Source organism: Diabrotica virgifera, chromosome 3, assembly GCF_917563875.1.
Source record: "Diabrotica virgifera virgifera chromosome 3, PGI_DIABVI_V3a".
NCBI classification, from domain to species: domain Eukaryota; kingdom Metazoa; phylum Arthropoda; class Insecta; order Coleoptera; family Chrysomelidae; genus Diabrotica; species Diabrotica virgifera.
Genome location: NC_065445.1, coordinates 12,523,781 through 12,541,928, shown reverse-complemented (window position 1 = coordinate 12,541,928; position 18,148 = coordinate 12,523,781). Strand labels below are relative to the sequence as shown.

At 32.0% G+C, this 18,148-nt stretch overlaps 1 protein-coding gene and 1 non-coding gene across 3 annotated transcripts in view; both read right to left on the bottom strand.

Annotated features, from left to right (window-relative positions):
- Positions 1–18,148, bottom strand: part of LOC114349398 (netrin receptor UNC5C) — a 1,236,422-nt gene that overhangs the window by 1,045,666 nt on the left and 172,608 nt on the right. The gene's annotated exons all lie outside the window — the stretch shown is intronic.
- On the bottom strand, positions 16,293–16,365 carry Trnak-uuu (transfer RNA lysine (anticodon UUU)). The gene has a single exon. It is a non-coding gene; the product is annotated as a tRNA-Lys (tRNA).

Sequence of the window (18,148 nt, the reverse complement as noted above, 5' to 3'; positions counted from 1 at the left end):
AACTATAATCCAAACCAAGAAGGCTTTTAAGTCACCAAATTATTTAATTATTGGTAGATAATTACTTATCTAAAACTTTATTTAAAAATTAAAGATTTTGTTGGGAAAACCCGGATTTTCCAACGAAAATTTTCGTCAGAGCAGATCGGAAAAAACATATCTCATGCAGAATTTAATTGCGGTGAATTTTTATTTGAGTGTTTTTGTTGTAAAGTTAAAATCTTTGGAATTACAGAGCAATAATTGAAAAAAACACGATTTTCGGGCGCCATTTTGTTTATAAAAAAAGTAGCACACTATCTGCGGACTTTGCATCGATTCAAGCAATAAAATTGCTGGTTAATAACTTTTCCCAAAAATGGCCTATTCTCGTATTCTCCCATAATCAGCCAAGATTATAGGGCTAGATGGGTAGATTTCATACAGTCGGTCAGCCGGTAGTTATTTTAGATGATTCATTTAATGCAGTGGTAACTTGTTGAGCGTGTCTAAATCTAAGCATATTTCCCTTCTGAGACACATAAGGCCTCAGCTGTTGACTTTAAGACCTGTGGGTTTGCACCCCCACTTGCACCCTACAAGTTTCCGGAGAAGGTTGTTTCTCGTTGTAGCCTTTTGGGGAGCACGGAAGGAGCCTCCAGTTAAGTGATATTATAAGAACAAGACAAAAATGTCACTGGCGGCCAATCCTTCCACCACTGGATCCGAACAAACAAGTCAACTGTAAACAACATCACAGATAAATTCAAGCACAGACACCAGAAATTTTTAAGTTCTGTCCAACCACCGTGCTTCAGAGGGCACGTAAAGCCCGGCGCGGCGCAAAAAACTTTACGATCAGGAAAAAAATAAGTAGAAACTGTTCTTTTAGTGTTGTTATCATTAAGAATTTATTTCTTTTGGATATTATTCAACATACCGATATTTATAGTATTGAGTTAAATGAGATTCTCAAAAACAAAGGCCATAAATCTAAAGTTTTAATACATAGCGGATATATTGCTTCTCGGTTTATAAATATTTTAACTATAATAATTTGTAATAACAGTTAAAGCCTTTTTCTCTGCAAGGAAAACATTAAACTACCAGAAAGAAAACATTTTACTGAGAGAGCAATGTACTAATTCCTCGCTCATTTATTTTACTGCAGAATAGAACACTTTTAGAACGAGTGCATAGGAGTAGGTATTTCTGAAGAAAGTGCACATTTTCAGAGAGATAGCCAGTTCGCCGCTTTAGTAAATGTCACCTCAGCATTTCACTTTTATTCTAGATACAACGATCAGGGCGATCTCTCCATGAAATTGGTTTCTTCGAAGACAATGTACCACAAATTGACCGTTTGTTTCTGCTTTGCTTTAGAAATTACTCGATATCGGGTGTATGTTTACTCACGATAACACAGGGTGGACTGTTTTAAGAGCCTATGTTTGTTAAAATTTACTATTTTTATTAGAAATAAGACACAATCTTTTTTAGTTAAAAGAGGTAGGAACTAAAATTGGAATCTTTTTCTTCTGCGCTTTTTAAGATGAAAAATAAAAAGCAGAACAGAGTGATGTATTAGTCGATAGGTGCTCCGATGAGGCTATGGTAAAGCCGAAAATCATCTTTACTTTCACAATCATACGTCTTGTCAAAATTTTTGTTGTTTTAGTAAATTTTACTTTACTCTATAGATCCAGTTTACTTTCTATATTTTCTCAAAAAATAGATGTAGGCTGCTAATGCTTTTTAGCAAACCTGATTATAAAGCTGCTGACTTCACGTATCGAGCAGTTCATTTAAATCTTTATTGTCCTTTTGTGACTGTTTACCTAAACGCTAAAATCTACCAATTCAGTCCTGACACTTTTGTCTGGAAATGTAGAATATAATCCCTCACAGCAAACGCCGAAAAATTTCACAGCAAACGTCATTTTATACCATACACCAACGTAACTTTTCTATTTGAATATTTTCCTGTAATAGGCCTAATTTTGCTATTCTGTTCATTTACCATTAGAAATTGAGTTGTGAAGTTTTTTTGATCAAGGTTTTTTTTATATAAGGAGTAGGGAGTATCGTACTTTCTAAAGATATTTAAGAATGTGTCGGATTGATGAATGCTTATTGTCCAAGGACGAATTTATCAAAATTTGATATGTTCAATACGATACTGACTTATTTGAATATTTTACCTGAATATTTTATTTTACGATTTTGTGTATGTATTTTATGATTTTGATATTTTTGGATATAGCTCTAACAACTAATTAATCTTTCTTCTCCAATTTAAATTTTCACTTATTTCGATTCTATTCCCATTTACTGTTGGTGTATTACCCCTATTCAGACCCCGTAAATATTTTATAGAAATACATAAAATGACTATGACTTACATACTTTTACTTCTACTATAGTCTGTTTTTAAACCGAGAGGAGTAATTCAAATTTCCCGCGCCGTAAAGCTTGTTTGTAATTGGTCCAACCTCAGGCAAGTTTACTCCACTGTTATCAAATTTTGACACTAATGACAACTATAAAATTTTGACAGTATTTGCATGTCATAGGTTAATTAATATATCAGCGATTTTTTTATTTTCTGCATTATTCCTTTAATTTTTAGATTTTTCGTCTGTTTTTATATAAAAAACAGTTGTTTTTAGAACTCTTTAGCGACGTATTAGTATAGAATAGAAATATGCTTTATTGTCATGAAAAATTTAACAATTTTATAGACAAAGCTTACAAGAATCATAAATAAAAACAATAACAAATATAATTTACTAAAATTATACAAATCGTCAATATAAATAAAACATAATAAAGTGAAATAAAAATCAGTAACAATCTATGGCAAAATAAAAAAAATTGCAATTTGCGTAATCTACCTTAAGACATTTAATAAGTAATTTAATACGTTATGCTGCTCCATATATGACACTCAAATATAGATTAAGATTCTACTTATACATAAGAATACTGTAATTTCTTAGTTATTGGTTAAGAAACTCTGCTATTGAATAATATGGTCTTTCAGATAAATAGGCTTTTGTCATTTTACGGAACTTGGGGAAAGATGTTGCAGATTTAAGTTGTAGAGGGAGATGGTTGTATAGTTTATTTGCAGAATATAATATAGATTTCTTTACTAACTCACTGGACGGGATCGGTAAATAGATGTCAAAGGTAGAATTTCTGGTGGAATAGTCATGTCTAGGTCTTGCTGGAAAGACATGTAGAATGTAGATGTTTACGAATTAAGCAAACAGTTTCTAAAATATATAAAGAAGATAATGTTAGAATCCTGTGATCTTTGAAGTAGCTTCTGCAATGTGTTGTTCTTTTGAGGCCAAACAGATATCTTATTGCTCTTTTTTGTAATTTAAAAATAACATCGGATTGGGCAGCTGTACCAGAACCCCAAAAAGGCAGACCATATCGAAGATGGGACTCGAATAATGAAAAGTATGTTATTTTGGAAGAGGCTAAATTCATTTCCTTCAAAACAGATCTTATTGCAAAGCAAGCTGAGGATAGTTTCTTGCCTAACACATCGATATGAAGGGACCATTTAAGGTTGCTATCTAAAAAAATACCAAGAAACTTTACAGAATCAACGATACTGATCTGGCTGTTATGAAGAGGTAAGGGTTGAAGAGTTCCTTTATAGGGTAATGCTACTGTTTTATCTACGTTAAAAGAGAGCATAGTATTTTTACTACAAAAGTGAGATTACGTAGGTCAAAATTTTTGACGTAAGAGAACTGCCAGAACATTAGAATGTGACTTTTCGTGTGACATGTAGTAAAAATACTATAGTATAATATAATATTTATGGATTAACGTCAAAGACCGATATGATCAAACAAAAAAGATATTTAGTCCATAAATTCATTCATATCGCTAAATCTCTTTTGGGGCAAGTTAGGCCCGGTCTTTTCACCTCCGGAAAACTAGTTATCGGAAGTTTATCTGACAGATCACATGTTAAGCTGACAGGAAGTTCATCTGACAGATAACATGCTAATCTGTTAGATAAACTTCCCGATGACTAGTTATCCGGAGCTGAAAAGACCGGGCCTAAAACTTATAAACTGCTTTGACCTACTTGACATTCATCAAGCGCCACCCTGTATATCTCGTGACGTATTTAACCAAGAGTCGCAATGAGCACAAAAGCCCGGGATCGTTTTAATAGCTCTCGAAGTGTTTATTCTTTCTTTTACTGCTTTTTCTACGACAAGCGACTTCTATTGACAGCTCGTAAAACGTGGTGAACGAGGTTGTGACTTCAGTTTCACTCGACGAAAAAATAGGAATAAGATAATGGAGAGCCCAAACTAGGTGTCAAATTCTTTATGATGAGATGAATAAGTGAGTTTTCAGGTCTACCAGAATACCACTCGTATATCAATGAAACTATTTTAAACTGTTCGTCAAGAGTTGGGAATGTTTGGAGCTGATGTTTGAATAATAAAACAGAGTTTACAGTTTGTGTTTTGTAAATTATAATTTTATGATAAATTAGCCCAAACAAACATACATACATACAACAAAGAACTCAAAAGATTTTTCCAAGTTTAAGTACAGATATATCCAATGCGGAAATAATAACGCACTGTAAAATATTTTGCTAGCCTATTTCACGAAACATTTCGCCAAAAACGAGTAAGCCAAGTAGCGACAGTAACTGTAATAGCGACCAACAAAAAGAAGAAATTACTCCAGCACTTGGGTTTATAACCATAGATAATATTAGTATTGCATATAATCATCAGTACAAGGGAAAGCGGAAGGAAAAAACAGTGGCGGATACAGAAATTTTGTTTGGGGGGGTTGTCAAGGGTCTTGAGGGTGATTTAATTACCTATCTCTGATGCAAGGTGACTTAGTCTTACCAACCTTAGGATAGATGGATTTACAATTATGGGGGGGGTCATGACCCCCATGACACCCCCCTGGATCCACCAGTGGGAAAAAAGAGGACCAGGGAGTCGCGGCACGTCATGGTTAAAAAATTTAAAGCAGTGCGGTGGAAAAACAACAATACAACTCTTCAGAATCGTTGCAGACAGAGTAAAATGGTTAGTGATGATTGCCAATGTCCCTAAAGAATGACGCACACAAAGAAGAAGAACAAAGCCTTCTTTAGAACAATCCTCCATTCTTCTCTGTCTCTCAACTTTTTCGACAACTCTTTTTCATTTGTTAATTCCAATAGATTTTATGTCGTCTTCTAAGTTCTCTAAGTACGTAAGTTCTGGTCTTCCATTGGTTCATCATCCCACTGGCCCTCCTCGACCAAAAAGTTTTCTGATTTGCATCTCCTTCTAGCCTTAGAGAGTTCTTGGTCCTTTTTACAGCAGTTGGTCCTTCTGTAAACACTGGCCTTATTAGTGTTTTATATACGGTCAGTTTTATTTTCTGATTATTTGACTTGAGCACATATAATTTTTGTTTCTTGGGCATATATTGTTAGTTCCATTTTCAGTGCAGATTCCCCAGTGGCTCAAATGCTTCAGTCCCAGTCCCAATAGATCTAGGGATGATGTTAATTTTATTTTCAAATCCAAAAGGATGTTCAAATTTATTTGAGGTTGTATTGTGACTATGAGTGTTAGTTGAACAAGCTAAGGCGTCATTTAAAGCTCCAGTATGACTGAAGTAATTAACCCTTATCCGGGCAACACATTTTACTTATGTCACCGGGCAACTCGGGTCCGTTGGACCCACCACTGTTCTTGAATGTACATACTATTCATATTTACCAATATATTCCTAATATTCTTTTTGATTTTTTATTAAAGTTAAATTTAAAATGTCCAGATTAAAAAAAAGTGCTACTATAGTATGCGGTCTACCTAGAGCTTGCGATCGACCTGGAGGATTTGCAAAAAATAATGAACAAAAAAGAAAACTTTTGTAGAAAAAATATTTATTCACAAGTAATAAACATTTGGAGCCAAATAAAGACCTAATTAATAAATAAATAAAAACTTTTGTTAATCTACCAGGCCATGTTATTTGAAAAGAGGGGTTGATGTTTACGCATACACTAGAAAAAGATTACGGTGTTGTTGCCTTTAATTATTTTGTGAAAACCCTTCTGAGAAAAGATTATAGCAGCTGATGTATATAAAGTACCGACAAAAACAATCTTGTCAAAATGAATAAAACGCATAAGTCAGGAGAATATTATTATTTTACCTTTTAGTCCAAGTAATGAAGCTTAAAATAGGACAAAACCTCGCAATTTTTACAGAATGGATCGATTTGCTTGAAAATTTGAGAATAAGTAGTGGATACTCGAAGGATCAAAATCTATATCATGCCGAAAGGCGCTTTTACCATGGGGGTGGTTTCCACCCTATCTCGAGGGTGAAAATTTTTTATTATACTTTAATCGCAAAAGTCGGTAAAAACGTCCATTCTAAGCAAAAAACGTTCTCTACAATTTTTTGATAAAATTGATAGTTTTCGATTTATTCGCTATTAGGCCAATCAAGTTAGGTTTTTACTAGACATAACGGAAAAGACGAGGTTTGACAGTTGAAATGTGTAGTATGAGATATTACAAAAAGACTACCATCTTAGGATTCATCAATTTTTTAGTGGAACATTTTTTAAATAAACAATCAAAACGTCAAACTTAGTTTTTTGCTCATAACTTAAAAACTTGTTTATTTAGAAATTTGACGTCTAAAGATAACTTTTTCAAAAAAAAAAGATACATCGAATGAGATACGCTAAATAAAAATCGGTTAATAAACAAAAAAGTTATTGCAAAACGGAAGACAAAATCACTGTTTTTGAATATTGTTAATAACAATTTTATTGTTCATTAGAATATGTTTTAATATAACTAAAATTGAGGGCATTATGGTGTTTGAATGGTGTGCAAAAAATGGTCCAGATCTGTTAAATAGTTTTCGCAAAATTGAATTTGTTTATAAAATTTTTTGAAAAACGAGCTAATTTCTGAGGCTGGTCCAGTTAATATGGCTGAATGTATCTCAATAATGCGGGGCTCATTTCCTTCGTTAAGAGGTATACTAACAGCGTATGAAAAAAAAAGTAAAAAAAAATTACATATACGTACACAAAATTATTTGTTAATAAATAGCAGTTTTTAAGCTTATAAACAATTACAATAATTTCGTAGAAAATAGATCAAATTAAATGGCAATAAAAAACACGGAAAGCTGGTTAAAATACACAACTTCTAAAAAAAAATTTTAGGTCGTACGACCCTTGGGGTCTGAGATAGCCTCTTTTTTTGGAAAAATCACTGTTACGTTAATTAACAACACTAAGATCTGAAATTAACCAATATTTTATAAGAAAAGTCAAAGTTTTTAACAAAGTTTTTAGCAAGAAAAAATGTTAAAAATTGTTTAAACAGTAGTGTTATAAACAAAAAGTATTTTGCGTTCCGACTAAAGTAAAAAATAGCGGGCGTAGTCGACTGACTGAATAGTGGGCGCGGTTGGCGACCGGCAGCAACTCCTAAAATTACGTTATACCGACCACAAAAATCAACTTTAAAGTGAATAACAAATTTTCGTCATTCCTTATGTTTTCGAGGTCTCCGAATCCGAATATGGAGTTTATTTTTTTCTAGAATTAGTGGAACATGTTCAAAAATCAAATTTTATGCCAAAATGCGATAAATCAATTTTGATGATTTTTCAATTTTAACTCACTGTATTTTTGGTCGCTGTAAATATTTCCTTTTGAAAATTTTATTGTGTTATCTTTGAAGCATTTAGATAACAATGAGATTTGTCCAAAATTATTAAACACATTAAAAGAGAAGTTGTTAATTTTTAAACATTTTGTCGTCAGATTTCGTTAGTTTCATGCTTACTTAAAAAAGTTGAGTGACAAACTTTATAGTTTATAATTTTAACTAACACAGAAATAAAATATAATTCATGAAGAAGTTTTCCAAAAAAATTTAATTTAAAATATGCAATAGGAAAAATGTTATGTGACTTTATAGACGAGCGGCACACTGGCACACCTCAAAAAAGCTTATTTCTCGAGATACTGATACTAATTTTGGTAATAGGTAATTTATATTTTTGATGGTGCTGAAAACGAAAATTAGGGTTGTTTTGAATTTTACGTGGGGGAACATTATCAAAATCGCAACTTCATCCTAAAAATAAAAATCACGTTTTTTGCGTTTAACTTGCTACAACTCAGTTCCATTGTAATATTTTTTTCTAAAATTTTTATAGTATATATTTCTCACCATTCTGAGGACAATGGGACCTGCTTCAATATTTTTGTCTTGCTATAAAAAAGTTATAAATTGTTTGAAGTAAAAGGTGCAGATTCTTGAATTGCAAAGTTTAATCGCAAAAGTTGAGTGACAAAATTTGAAATTTAGCTGTTCAATTAATTTTATGTTAAAATCTAGAGTACAGAGAACAAAATGTTTTATAGAAAAAAGGTGGTGTAACTTTTAATTTTAAGAAAAACGTGATTTCATTTTTTTTATTTTTAGAGCAAAATAAAACTCATTTTCGTTTTCAGAACCATCAAAAACATAAAGTAAGACCAAAATTAGCCACTCGTCTATAAGGTCGCGTAACTTTTTTTCTGTTGCATATTTTGACTTGAAATTTTCCAGAAAACTTCTTCAGGACCTGTTTTAATGCTGCGTTGATTAAAATTATAAACTAAACAGTTTGTCACCCAACTTTTATAAGTTAACAGAAAACTAATGAAAAAATTGTTTAAACAATTTTCCGGCCGCGGTAGCTCTTGGTACCCTTTGGATTTGTTATAAGGAACTTTTTTTTGAGTAAGTTTGTGCAAAAAATAAGAATCGGAATAATTTACCTAACGGGGCCGACGATACAGCCTGGACTACACACGGATTCAAAATAGAGAATAAAAAATGGCCTATACCTACCAATCGGGTTCTACTGTACCAAGTTTACTATTTTTTTTATCTATGGTACCACATTAAAATAATAATGTTTATCTTATTTTCATTGCAAAATTATCCAAAACAAAGCAGCTAATGGGATGTATAAACCTTTTTTAAGTGGCCTTTTTATTGTCATTTTTTAAATTTATTTATTTAAAATATAATTTTACTAAATAAATGTGCAAGATAATAATATTCATAAAATGCAAGTTTCTACCAAAATATATAAATATAATATTAAGCTTCAAATCCGGTATACTGTCAATGTTAAAAATGGGCTGCAACGGTCTAGCGCTAGCGAATGGTAGTCCGCGAATTTATTCTCATTCGGCTACGCCCATTATTTTTTTTTACTTTAGTCGCAACGCAAAATACTTTTTGTTTATAACACTACCGTTTTAACAATTTTTAACATTTTTTCTTGCTAAAAACTTTGACTTTTCTTATAAAATATTGGTTAATTTCAGATCTTAGTGTTGTTAATTAACGTAACAGTGATTTTTTCAAAAAAAAGGGGCTATCTCAGACCCCAAGGGTCGTACGACCTAAAAATTTTTTTTAGAAGTTGTGTATTTTAACCAGCTTTCCGTATTTTTATTGCCATTTAATTTGATCTAATTTCTACGAAATTATTGTAATTGTTTATAAGCTTAAAAACTGCTATTTATTAACAAATAATTTTGTGTACGTATATGTAATTTTTTTTACTTTTTTTTTTTTCATAGGCTGTTATTATACATCTTAACGAAGGAAATGAGCTCCGGACTATTGAGATACATTCAGCTATATTAACTGGACCAGCCTCAGAAATTAGCTCGTTTTTCAAAAAAATTTATAAACAAATTCAATTTTGCGAAAACTGTTAAACAGATCTGGACCATTTTTTGCACACCATTCAAACACCATAATGCCCTCAAGTTTAGGTACATTTAAACATATTCTAATAAACAATAAAATTGTTATTAACAATATTAAAAAACAATGATTTTGTCGTCTGTTTTGCAATAACTTTTTTGTTTATTAACCGATTTTCATTTGGCATATCTCATTCGATGTATCTTTTTATTCTAAAAAAGTTACCTGTGAACGTCAAATCTCTAAATAAACAAGTTTTTAAGTTATGAGCACAAAGCTAAGTGTGACGTTTTGATTGTTTATTTAAAAAATGTTCCACTAAAAAATTGATGAATCCCAAGATGGTAGCCCTTTTATAATATCTCATACTACACATTTCAACTGTCAAACCTCGTCTTTTCAATTATGTCGAAAAACGGCTTATTTTTTACCAACTTGATTGGTCTATATCGAAAGTGTTACTTTTATATCGAAAAAATCAATGTTTTTAATAAGTTTTCTGTTAATAACTCCAAAAGTTTTCGTTTTATCAAAACAACTTTTCTTAACAAAAATGTACCTTTTGAAAAAATAAACAAGACCGTTTTTTTAAATTTCCTTTTGGACCAATAGTAATCGAGCTATACTTTATTATATGTTGGCTCTTCTTTATTGAAAATTAAATCTTGTAATAACATGCAAAAACCACCTTTAGCAACCCTTTCAAAGTCACCTCTTTTTGCGACTGAGCATTTTAAAAAGATTTAATATTAATAGGCTTATAGACCTTGTAAAAACCTACAAAATTATGTTCTTACCAAACTTTCTAAGGTAAAAAATAAAAAAGTTAAGGTTAAAAAATCAATATATTTTTTTGAAAAAAAAAAGGAGGAATCCAATGGTAAGCATAATAATGTAAGTTGGCGTTGTTTTTGGTCCGTGGCCTTATTAATAATTCTTATTTATTTAACAAATTGGAGTCAAAATCGAATAACGAATTTTTGTAGTTTGGGAAAAAATGCCATTTTCTTCAGAATAGAGAGATTAGCATCAGAGATACGAAAACATATTTCAATATAAAATTGTAGGGTAATTAATTCCCAACAACTTGGTTTAAAAACAATTTTTCTACGGCAAAAATTGAGTGAATTGTAATATCGAAAAACATTAATTTTTCTATACAAAACTAACACTTTCGATAACGAATAAATCGAAAACAGTCAATTTTATCAAAAAAACGTATAGGACATTTTTTGCTTAGAATGAATGTTTTTATCAACTTTTGCGGTCAAAATATAATAAAAAATTTTCACCCGCGAGATGGGGTGGCAACCACCCCCATGGTAAAAGCGCCTTTCGGAATCATATAGATTTTGATCCTTGGACTATCCTCTACTTATTCTCAGAATTTCAAGCAAATCGATCCATTCTGTAAAAATTACGAGGTGAAAAGCTTCAGTTCCTGGCCTATTTACAAATTAAAATACTTTGTCATACTAATTTACTATTTTAGTTGGGACTAAGTCACAAGATTAGCTTATTCCCAACTAGAATAGCAAATTGATATGACAAATTAAATTATAATTAAGTATTAGGTTAAAAAAAATAAGAATAAAAAAACCATAGATTAGTCATTTATTTTTCTTTTGTTTATTTGTCATTCATTTATTTTTAGGAGCTTAGTTGTCGACACTAACATTAATATCAAACGACTGCAGCAGATGCATTATTTATTTCAAAATATGTATAGGTACCTATCTAACAATATTATTGCATTCCAACAATGATTATCAGTTTTTAAAATTCATTTAGAATAGATATAACACCTATTGTAAGCATATCTTTGATGTTCACATCAAAGATGTTTACATTATTTTTTACCCGTTTAGACTTTATTATTGGATTTCCGGAATCATAAATGTCGTTTAGATAATCCACAAAAACATTACCTGACTGCCAGATCAACTTCTGTAACAAAGATTTAGACTTTAGGTATAAATACAAATAGGGTCCGACGGGCCCGTGTTGCCCCTTTATGTGACAAAATTCTTTCGATGCAATAATTTCAAAAATGGTAATATGGTCAAAAATATTTTAAATAGCTCATGACTATGTTGAAGGAAACATACTTCTAAACAAATTCAGTGATGCATAAAATTCAATAAAAATTTTTTGATCAGTTTATGATAAAAGAATTGGCGTCTCGAGCCCGTTGGACCCACCTTGCCCGGATAAGGGTTAACGTCGTCTGTCCATCGTGTAGGTGGTCTGTATATACATAAATTTTTGATCATTTTTCATACATTTTAAGGCTTAAGGCTACACATTGTTTCAATGATTGATACCTACCTTACATCAACGTTATTTACCTCTTTGCCCATATTTTATTGAACTTTTTCCAAGTACCATCCATCGCACATCGGTGCATTCCCGCGATAAACATATTTGTTCTCTACTTAGAAGTTAAGCCTTCCTTTGTTATTAAGTTTGAAGAAAAACAAAAGACCGTCATAAACCTATTGTATTTACCGACCACACCTCACACCTTTTATATAAGCGGCTTAAGTGATTACACAAAAAATTATTCATATATTAGGTACGTACACGCATTTATACAGTGTGTTTCGAGATTGTTTGCTTGTCCAGTTTTCTGTATATTTTTATTTATTATACAATCAAAGGATTTTTTATAATCTGTTAACAATAGTCCGCTGAACATATTATAGTGTTTGATACGAGGCGGCATCAGACCTAATAAGTTAGTAATCTACTAAATCTTTACAAAGAAAACTCGTAGAGTTCATAGTGGAACCCCATATTTGTGAATTTCAAAGCTGCACGCGAATCAGTTAATTGTTCCAGTTCATATTGAAGTTTCAAATGTCGCCACAGCTTGTTTAAGTATCAAATCTAACACTAACACTCCCGGGCACAATGGTACAATCTAAAATACACTTGAACAAGTGGTTGGATATGAAGATGAACTACGAGCTGGATGAACTAATGCAGAGCGGAGATATTGTTGGATTTGTAAAGTCACAAAAACTAAACCGGCTTGGTCACTTAGAAAGAATTTCCGATAATCGAGCTGTAAAAGTAATCCAGAGATGAAAGCCCCACGGAAATAGAACAAGAGGAATGTCCCGTTAAAGAGGGATAGACGACGTAGAGAGAGATCTTAAAACCATGAACATCATGGCTGTGGCGAAGGAAAGTATCCGACAGGGCAGAATGGAAGAACATTGTTAAACAGGCCAAGACTCACAAAGGGTTGTAGCGCCATTAGAAGAAGAAAAAGTATAACCGCTCAAAAATTCGGGGGGGAGAGGGGTCTTTTGGTTAGCACTGTGTAAATGCACCAGCAAAGAAAAGAAGAAGGTGGTTATAGTGCTTTTTGTAATAATACAGGTCTAGGACATATCAAGATAATTCATTTGTTCATATTTGTTCATTCATATTGTAATTATTTGCCCTCATTTGCGGCAGTAAAGTAACACTTTATTGTACTGAAAGAAGAATTTTACTTTTACTTTAATTATTAAAAATATTGTACACAATTTGCGATATTATCAATTAAATTTATGCCAAAAGGTGGAATTTTGGAGTATTTTGTAACCGATTTAGTAATTATTCAATATTGATAACTATCGATTAAAAATCAAAAGCGGCCATCTTGCAAACGTTATATGTCATCAGTGTCATGAAATTATTATGACGTCTAAAATAGTTCTTAAATTGTAAATTGCAGGTAAGTGTTAAAACTAAAACCAATATCAAATTAGGTATCGCAGAAAGTGAAATTGTAGATAAAATATATTTTGGCATTGTCCAAGCTGCCAAGCTTGCAGTACTTCACTCTTCAGTTTTTCATTTAGGGGTTATTAAAATTAAAGATGATTAATTTTATAAAATAATGAAGATAATCAAATTAAAAAAATTGTGTAGTGTTATAATGAGATTTTAAAGAAGAATAAACGACAGATGCTTATTCGATTTTTTTTTATAAATTTTATATTATATTTAAATAATTACAGAGCCCAAACTCTTACGTACCTATCAACTTTAAGGTGCGAATCATCGGAATTCAAATTCCAAGTTGATCTCCAATCAAATTATGTTGGCGATAAAATTTTGTATGCACCACGTCAGTAAAGACTCTTTATCGAACTCGTCTGTTACTCGCCTCGCTCGCTACACTCGCTCTTCTCGTAGTATCAGACATAGGCGTAACCAGGGGGGTTTTGGGGGTTGTAACCCCCCCCCCCCATTGGGATGTACTTTGAGCTCTATACGCTTAACACCATAGCCCTCAGAGACCTTCCACTAGTTGTAACCCCCCCTTTCAGGTAGTTGTAACCCCCCCCCCCTAGGATCATCCTGGTTACGCCCATGGTATCAGACTCGTTCGATAAAGAATCACTATACTGACTTGGTACTTCTTTAATTATTAAAAATATTGTACACAATTGGCGATATGTATTACCAATTAAATTTATGTCAATAAGGACTATTCTGTAGTAGTTTGTAATTATATTCATATAAAATAAATTAAAACTTAACCGATTTAGTAATTATTCAATATTGATAACATTCGATAAAAAATCGAAAGCGGCCATCTTGCAAAAGTTATCTGTCATCACTGTCATGAAATTATTATGACGTCTAAAATTTAAAAAGTTTTTAAATTGTAAATTGTAAGTAAGTGTTAAAACCGATATCAAATTGTTGGCGATAAAATTTGGTATGCACCACGTTAGTAAAGACTCTTTATCGAACTCGTCTGTTTCTTGCGTCGCTCGCTATGCTCGCTCTGCTCACAATATCAGATTCGTTCCATAAAGATTAACTTTACTGACTTGGTACATAAATAACTATTGTTTAACTATAAAACCCGAAGTGATTGATTTAAATACACAAAGTTGCTTCCATAAATAAGTAATTTAAAGTCGTTCTAAAACGCTGTGATCATTTTAACACAAAATAATTAATAGCGCCCGGCAGAAAAAAACAGTACATTCACACGGCACACAGCATTAAAAGATAAATAATGTATGAAAAAGCATATAGCAACATAACCTTTGGTATGTTAATCCTCATTTAAAACCCATTTTGCACCCAACATGTAAATGCCGGATATTTTGCATAATTTACAAAAGAGAGAGGCGCCATGCACCAAACTGTCGCATTAGATGACAACGAAAGCTCTCTTTTCTAGTTGTGTTGCATGAGCAACAAAGTGTGAACCGCTTTAAGAATTTATGGGCGACGTGGCCACACCTCGCTCGAACTTTAAAGACGCACGGTATATTATTTACCTACACATTAAAAGTAAAACTTGTTTAAATTATCCTAAACTGATTGATTTGAACAGATATATGACTGTCGGTTTAGCTACTCACAAAGCTGCCATATTTGTAAGCAAGGAGAATTTAATGAGGTATTTAACGTAAATTTAATATTTTTATTGGAAATGAACCACAATTTTTCTTTGAAATAAGTGGAGATCGGAACGTCAAAATAAAGTTTAAAGTAAAAATTGTGGCCTAAAAATTTTATTATTCCCAACAAAAATAGTACATATTTACATATTCACTGGTCCAACTGCTTTAAGCTTCTTTATTTTTTGAACAGATTCATTCACCTCCTCGTTAGATATTTTGATGACCATTGCTGTTACTGTCTCCGTTAACTAAACTGATTTTCTGTCAAATTGTTTAAACTGACAAAGTACTTTTTTCTTCTCTTTTTCACATACTTTTCGTGAAATAGTATTTTAATATTTTCATCTCGCGTGCATTGAATCTGATTGAAATCTTTTGCTTTCCTTGCCCTATGTTTGACTATTTTATATAACTTTTCTCCCTCCCTGGTATCAAGTTAATTGTAGAGATTTATATAAACTTCTGATTTAGCTTTTGCTATATTGCTACTTAAGAAAAATATAGGTATTTTGTTTTCCAAAGATTTTGCTAGATCTTTCGCCGATTTGGTTGCATTGTTCTTTTTGCTGTTAAATTGTTAAATATTTACATACTTTTCGATTGTTCTTTTGTAGTAAACTCTCCGTTGCATTGAATTGTTTATTAGATAGTTTGACTAGGGCTAATAATTTATTGGGATTTATTCCTGTTATAGTAATTAAATTATTTAAGTTTGTCGACCACATCTCGTGCCGAAAACTGAAATAGAAGTGATTTTAGAACGTCCATAGGAACAAACATATCGAGAACATCTAAAAAAAGAACGAAGAAAAGAAGAAGAAGATTTAACACAACTGTTTTAAAGTCGCGTGAGATCGAGATCTCACGCAATCTCAATGCGTATTTACAGCAGAATTATTGACAAGCCAGGTCCAAAATAAAAAAACACGTTCTATCCTGTTCATGAAGAGTTCTATTTAAACCACATAAATTTAATGAATACATTGCATACTTGCTGTGTTAATTAATATTAAAACTAAAGAAATTGGTGAACCTGGAACACGGAACTACGATAGTTCTAACGGAACTAATTAAAAAAAAACAAAAAAGTTCGCCCGAGCAGGGACTTGAACCCTGGACCCTTGGATTAAAAGTCCAATGCTCTACCGACTGAGCTACCCGGGCCGACAGATGTTCTAATCCGAAGCGCGTAATTATTTCGAGAGGTATATTTATAGCCCAAGGTTAAACTAAAAATTATTTTAGAATAGGTATTTTAGGTACGTATATTATTATTGTATATTGTTCTGCGAGCTTTCTTGTGAATAAAAATCATTTTTGAATATTGTTTTTATGGATTCTTCTAATTATTATATTCAAGTATATTTTGATGGTGACAAACTTTTCACCGTCATAGACCAGGAAAATGTAAATTTTCCGAAGACACTGTGATACAGGTATCCAGGTGATATTCTTATAGTCCAGAAAGCCACTGCGCATCCGCTAGGAAAAATATTCTGATTTGGATTTTTTGCACAATCTTACTCAAAAAGGACTCCTTTTAACAAAGCATGTTGCCAGGACCAAAAGGTGGTCAAAAATTTTTTAAACTAAATTAGGTAGCTTTTTTTTTGTTTTTTTCCTAAAATTATTTTTTTTGCATAGAAAAAAGTTGTCTTAGGTTTTTTGGATCATTCCAAACAGAAACGGTTTTTAGTGACTTTTCTCTAAAAATGATAGTTTTTGACATATAAGTGATTAAAATTTGAAAAATTGAGAAATCGGCCATTTTTAACCCTCAAAAACTATGTGAAAAACTGAAAATTTAAATGTTGCCAAGATAGGTAGATATTCTTTAAACATCGATTGATGAAATCCCGAAGAGTTTTTTGCAATACAATATTCAAAACTCCTTTGTTTTTAATTGCTAATCAAGCGTGCGCGACACTATTTTCCACCGACAGTATGGTGCAAATGAAAGGAATAAATTCGTTATTTCGTAAACCGGCGAGTTTAAGGAAAAATGCCGAAACAGGTCGATTTTTATTTTTAAGTTATGATATTGTGGCATATATGGTATACTAATGACGTCATCCGCCTGGGCGTGATGACGTAATCGATTATTTTTTTAAATGAGAATAGGGGTCGTGTGGTTGCTCGTTTGAATGGTTCTTCAATTCTCTATTCAGTAATATAAACATTTACATAATTATTTATGCAGGGTGTCCTTCTACTTCTTTTTTTGTCAAATAATTTAATTTAATAAAAATTTTTTGGACACCCTGTATAAATAATTATGTAAATATTTATATTACTGAATAGAGAATTGAAGAACCTTTCAAATGAGCTAGACACGACCCCTATTCTCATTTATAAAAATCATCGATTACGTCATCATGCCCATCATGTCACTAGTATACCATATATGAGACAATATCATAACTTAAAAATAAAAATCGACCTGTTTCGGGGTTTTTCCTTAAAGTCGCCGGTTTACGAAATAACGAATTTATTCCTTTCATTTGCACCATACTGTCGCATGTTGGTGGAAAATAGTGTCGCGCACGCTTGATTAGCAATTAAAAAACAAAGGAGTTTTAAATATTGTATTGCAAAAAACTCTTCGGGATTTCATCAATCGATGTTTAAAGAATATCTACGTACCTTGGCAACATTCAAATTTTCAGTTTTTCCCATCTATCCAAATTTTAGGCAAGTCATGACTGCATTGTCTAAAACTGACAATTTACGATTACTGATTATCAAGCTGTAATCAAAGTTGACTACAATTTTTGTTATTAACTTTTATTGCTATCTATTACTATAACGGATCTACGGAGCTTTACCCCACTAAGCAATCACCCCGTATGGATAAATCGATTATTTTTATTTCAAACTACACTCGCGATCATAAAAAGCGGGTCACTCGATGAGTTATTCAAGTTAGATGTCTCGAATTATCTAAACC